The sequence below is a fragment of the Oppia nitens genome, unplaced genomic scaffold (genome assembly GCF_028296485.1).
Source record: "Oppia nitens isolate AA-2021 unplaced genomic scaffold, nextdenovo-longstitch-racon4-pilon3 scaffold14_pilon_pilon_pilon, whole genome shotgun sequence".
In the NCBI taxonomy this organism is placed as follows: domain Eukaryota; kingdom Metazoa; phylum Arthropoda; class Arachnida; order Sarcoptiformes; family Oppiidae; genus Oppia; species Oppia nitens.
Window position 1 is genome coordinate 123,306 of NW_026533193.1, and position 6,695 is coordinate 130,000.

A 6,695-nucleotide genomic window follows, 5' to 3' on the forward strand; every position below is an offset into this window, starting at 1 on the left:
ATTAACTGTATTCTCACATAATTCACATTTATACACAAATACTTTATCACTATGTATAAGACGAATATGATTATTATATAAACGAATCTTAGTATATATTTTATCACAATATTCACATGTGATTGGAAGTGTAAAGACGTTGTTTTGTTCCATATCTATAAGAAAATGAATAATAAAAATTTAATAACAACTAATATAATATCAATATTATTAAATATAAGTTTAATAATTTTTATTTTTAACGAAAAACAATGTCAGTATCCAATAGATTATGTTATTAAAAATGATTTAGACAATTGTTATTTATCAATTCATAATATTATTTCTATAAATTCAAGTATTGATAAAGTAAATAATAAAAAAATCAATTATTTTCACACTTATATTTCATCTTTTACAAAACCTTATTTATTAGAATTGGTACATAATTCGTCTAAAGATTGTTTATGTTGTAATTAAATAATCAGAATTAAAATGCAAAAAAATTTATTGTAAAAAAATTTATATTCAATGATACATCAAGTAAAGTTATTATTGGATTATATATTATAAAATTCAATTTATAGTATAATAAATGTTCTCAGTTTTAGTAAATATACATTTATGATGGAGTAAATGCAACGTGATTTTGTTCAGTATGGATAAGCAAATTAATGTCATATTCATCGAGAACATAATTCCAATCTCTTTCACCAAATGCATGATCAAAATCTTTCATAGTCATTCCAGGTATTATTCTTATTTTGCATGTATCCATATTTAAACAATTTTTCATAATATATTCAAAGTATTTATCAATGAATAAATAATCATTTATATCAACAGGAATGTTTTTGCGTATTTTATATAAGATTTCATAAACAGCCCAAATTTGTCTTATAACATATGGTTCAAATATATTAAACAATTTTATCTTATTGTTAAGTTTACGACTTATACCAAGTATAAAAAGTAATGAGTTAAATAATACAAACGTTGAACATAATTGTTCAGAAATTATTTTTTTAGCTATCGTTGATTGTTTTTCATTACATATTTTAATATGAGAAAGAGCTTGCGATCCTGGAATTTCATATTGCCAACAATTAGGACAATCGAGACGAACAAGACGTCTTTTAATATATGGAAGTAATCTTAGTTCAGATCTTCTTTTAGCAATTAAATCTAAAATAATTAAAATAAAAATAATTAATTATTTTATATATATTAATTTATAAAATATAATTTAAAATAACATATGCAATAATAATTAATTTAGATATTTTAATGCAAAAATCAGTTTTATTATAAAAAATTTAAAAGTTATTATTACAAATAAATTATTTTAAAATTTAGAAAATACATTTGTGAACTCAGTTTTATTATTTTAACATTTATATTGGGGTATAAAATCCGTTTGGTTGTCTTTCATTTATAAGGACATCAATATCATAATCATCGATTACAAAACTCCAGTCTCTTTTACCAAATGCTTGGTTGAAATCATACATTGTCATGCCAGGTATTATTTTTAATGGACAAGTTTCAAGATTTAGACAATTTTTAAGCAAATATTCAATAGCTCGATTAACATGTAAATACTCATTTTTATCCAAAGTAATGTTATTACGAGTTTTGTAAATGATTTCATAAACAGCCCAGATTTGCTTAATAGAATTTGGATAAAATATCATTTTTAAATCAATATATTTGTCAATTTTACGAGTTAATCCAAGTATATAAAGGATAACATTTATCGCAACAAAATTACATGAATATAATACAGAATCACTAAACTTTCTATATTTAAGTCTTAGTAATTTATTGCAATAGATTAAATGTCTAGACATTTGATCTCCAAGTATGCTTGCTTCATTGCAAAGTGGACAATTGAGAAAAACTCTTCGTCTTTGAATAAATGGTAGCTTTATTAAAGGAAATATGACTGTAAAAATAGAAAAATATAATTAATAATTTGATAATTAAATTTAAAATTGTTTATAAATATAACATATGCATTATTATTTTCAATATATATAAATAATTAATTTTATCAAGTAATTTGTAAATAAATAAATATCTTTAATTAAAAAACATTTACTTTTTCAATCATTTATTTAAATTATCTAAAACATTTTTTAAATGTTATGTTTATGCTAACATTCCAGCTATTGTTATCGAAACAAATCTTTGTTAATAATAAATGTTTTAAACTATTATAGTCACATCGGAACTATGCCATTAGTAGACTAAGTTTAAATAACTATATTATTAACATTTGTCTGGAGTAGAAAAACAATGTTTTTACAGCAAAATTGTATATAAATTATAAACAATTTATTAAAAACATAACATTATAAAAATTTTAAATTCATATATTACAAGATATATTATTTGCATAAAAAGTTTATTGAATAAAATATATTGTAAATACAAAATATAAATTTAACATTAAAATAACAAAGTAATTAAATTTGATTATATATTATATTATTATTAAATTTTATATATAAATTTACTTAAAAATTTTATAAAATAAATTTTGAATTAATTTGATTAAGTAGCTCAATAGCTAAGTGAGTTTAATATTCACTTAACCGATACTACTTTTTTTAGTTTTTGGTTGAAGTTTTTTAAATGTTGTAAACACATCATCAATTGGTAATTTATTGGTAATTGCAATTGTAATTAGTGATCTCAGGATATATGACATGTGATTCATCTCTATCCGGTAGCGATAATTTGAAGGCACGTCCTCTTTGTTAAATTTAAAAAAATTAACTCTTTACCTTTTGTTGATATACCATCATAATCTGTATGTAAAAATTATACATAAATAATATAAATTTTTTAAAATATTATGTTATAATTTTTACATACCTCGTCTAAAAACTTTTTCAGTTATTTCAGATTTATCGCTGCCGGATGGAGTACTTTTTTCATACATTGCATATGTTATACCATTTACTTTTTTAGCCCGTTTTGCTGACGGACCTGCTTTGCCTTTTCCTTTGCGCTTTTTCGAGTCATCATCAGTCTCTCCAATCGCTTCCAGTTCGTTTAGTCCACTTTTTGATGGCAACACTTCCTCAATATCCGAGTCCGACGATGATTCATCCATACCAATAGATGCCAATAATCTTTTTTCAGCGGCCATTGCAACAAAATTTTATTTTAAAAGTAATAAAACTGTTATAACTTTTACTATAATTTTAGCTTTAAAAACTGAATGATTATTGAATGTAAAATATATCTCTTTATATACTCAACTTTAATTAAAATTTGTTTTATTAATAACGTTATTAATATACATATATAATAACAACACCCATAAATTTAAATTTATTTTTATTTATAAACTTGAAATATAGTTACAATTATAATAAACTGTAGTACGCCTAAACATTTAAATTTATTTTTATTTATATACTTTAAATATTATTACTATTATAATAAAATGTAAAAACGCCTAAACATTTAAATTTATTTTTATTTATATACTTGAAGTATAGTTACTATTATAATAAATTGTAGAAACGCCTAAACATTTAAATTTATTTTTATTTATATACTTGAAGTATAGTTACTATTATAATAAATTGTAGAAACGCCTAAACATTTAAATTTATTTGTTTTTATATACTTGAAGTATAATTACTATTATAATAAATTGTAGAAACGCCTAAACATTTAAATTTATTTTTATTTGTATTCTTGAAGTATAGTTACTATTATAATAAATTGTAGAAACGCCTAAACATTTAATTTTTTTTATTTATAAGTATTATTAAAACAAAAAATAAACTACGCCTAAAAATTACTTAAATTTATTTTTGTTTACAAACTTGAATTATATGTACTATTAACGCAAATATTAAACTACGCCTAAGAAATACTTAAATTTATTTTATTTATAAACTTGAAAATATATGTATTATTTAAACAAATAATAAACTACATCAAAGTATTATTTAAATTTATTTTTGTTTATAAACTACGCCTAAGAATGACTTAATTTTTAATAATTTAATAAAAAAATATTCTTATTTTATTTTTAAGTTTAAAAAAATGAAAAATCATTAAATTTTAAAAATATTTTATTTTTTAAAAAATATATAAAATAATATACATATTATATAAAAAAAACTATATATAATAATATATAGAAAAAATATTTAAAAATGCTGGCCATTACAAAATAGAATGATGGTATCCGCAATCGCAGTTTATCCATAGATTGCCCATTAACATATCCAATTGAAGTAATGGGTCGGCGCAAGGAATAAAGGCGTGGTAGTCCATTAAAACGCATATTTTATGGACTATTTGATGAATAGTTAGGGGTGTTTGGAAACGAACCCCACAATTACATACAATAAAACCACCATCAATTGCCTTTAGATGGTCCATCCTACAGTTTGGACACAGAAGAAGCTGATGGCTGAGGGCGTGTTTGAACGCAGCGCTTTTTGTATACTCTGATTGAGTACGTAGGCCATCCCATCCGAGTTGCTCTTCATAAGCCTTTTCACGTGCCAATGCTTCTTCTCGTAAACGAAGCTGTTCATCGACGTTATTTGTGGATTTGTTGTTGTTATTGATACGAAGGTAAGCAACAATGTTAGCCAATGCGTCAGCTTCCATTTTGTCCGATAGGTGTCGCTTTTGTAATACAAACTTTTAATTATTACTATTAAAGTGTTTAAACTTGTGTGAATGATATTCTTAAATTTAATTCAATATATATATACTCTGAAGTATTTTTATGACCTTAATTTAAACAACTAATATTGGTTGCAATTTATATATGTATAACGCCTTATGTATTATTAATTACTTACTTTATATTTTATTACACTTTTAACTTTGAAATTTTGTTACACCCAAGTTTTAATGTTATTTAAATTAATAATCATTTTTATTATTATATACATATTATGGTTATTAATTAATAATTATACATTACTTAAAGTTACACCCAAGTTTTATTATTAGTATTGGTTACAATATATATATGTATAACGCCTAATGAAATATTGAATATTTATTATATTTTATATTATACTTTTAACTTTGAAATTTTGTTACACCCAAGTTTTAATATACTAATGTTGGTTTCAATATATATATGTATAACGCCTAATGTATTATTGTATACTTACCATATTTTCTATTACATTTTTAACTTTGAAATTTGTTACACCCAAGTTTTAATATAATTGCTAACATATTATGTTTTATCTATAATTAATTTTACTTAAAATATAATTACAGCCAAATTTTAATAAGTTTAATAGTAAAGTAATAACTATTTAATCAAACAATATTTAAATTAAATGAATTTTAATTATATTTATTATGAAAATACATGTAAATTTTATAGTGTTTTTTATTATTTCATATATAACCTAAATTACATTAATATTTTATATATATTATTGTTTACTTTATATTAAGTGTTTTATTTAAATTAGTATATTATATGTTTAATATACTAATTAAATTGTTAGTCTAACAGTTAGTTTACATAATTTTAATTTAATAATGTTTGTATTTTAATTAGATCAAATTAAACAAATAATTTTAAACTAAATTTAAGCTTTAATTTAAACTAAAAACATTTGCACTTAATTGCTATTTAAATATAAATTAATTTAGATTAAAATCATACTAAAATAGTGCAAAAGCTTTAGCTTAGCTAATGCTTTTGCCACTTCAATCAATGTTAATTTACTCATACTATTAAACTTATGTTTAACTAAATGTATTGGGTGAGATATATTAAGAATTTTACTGTACTACCTTATAATACCCGCGTTCGACTAACAATGATTGATTCAACACTAAAGTGTCTCTAGGACGGAATCGATCTCCAGGCTTAAGGCCCGAAAACCCACACCTTAACAGTATACGTATAAAGTTAATACTAAAAGTATAGCTTAAATAAGTATTTAACATTAGTTTCAATGGCTAACTTTTTAACGGTTGACTTTTTTTAGGTTTTGATGACACTTTTAGACATTCAATATTTTTGATTTTTTTTTTTTTTTTGAAAATTTTTTGAAAATTTTTTGACTAAAAATTTTGAATGTTTTGTATTTTTATACATTGTTATACATTGTATTACATTGTATTGTATACATAAGCATTGTTTGAAGGCTAACAACTTTTACTGTTATACATTATTATAATATAGTATAGTGTTTAATGCAATGTAATGTAATTATTATTAATATAATAATTGTATAAATTTTTCGTAGAGCTTATACCATTCAATTGTTTAATTTTTTCGTAGAGCTAAGTAGACATAAATGTCTATTTTCGTAGAGCTTGTAAAAGTATACAACATATATAATATATATATGAATAAAATAAGTGATAAAATATTCAATTTATATCACATATATGTTTGCATTATTATTATTATGAATATTATAAAAGCGATAACACATATAATTAACTGAAAATATGTTATTAAATATTAATATTGCGTTAAGTATAGCACATGTATTGTATAACAATGCGTGACATAATTTTATATATATATATACTTTATATATATATATATATATATAGATTTATATATCAATAGATTTGATGATATTATTTATTATAAGGCACTCAACATAAATTCAATTATTAATTTATGCACATTGTATATGCATATTATATTTTTTGTGATTATTATATACAGTATATATATATAATATTATATA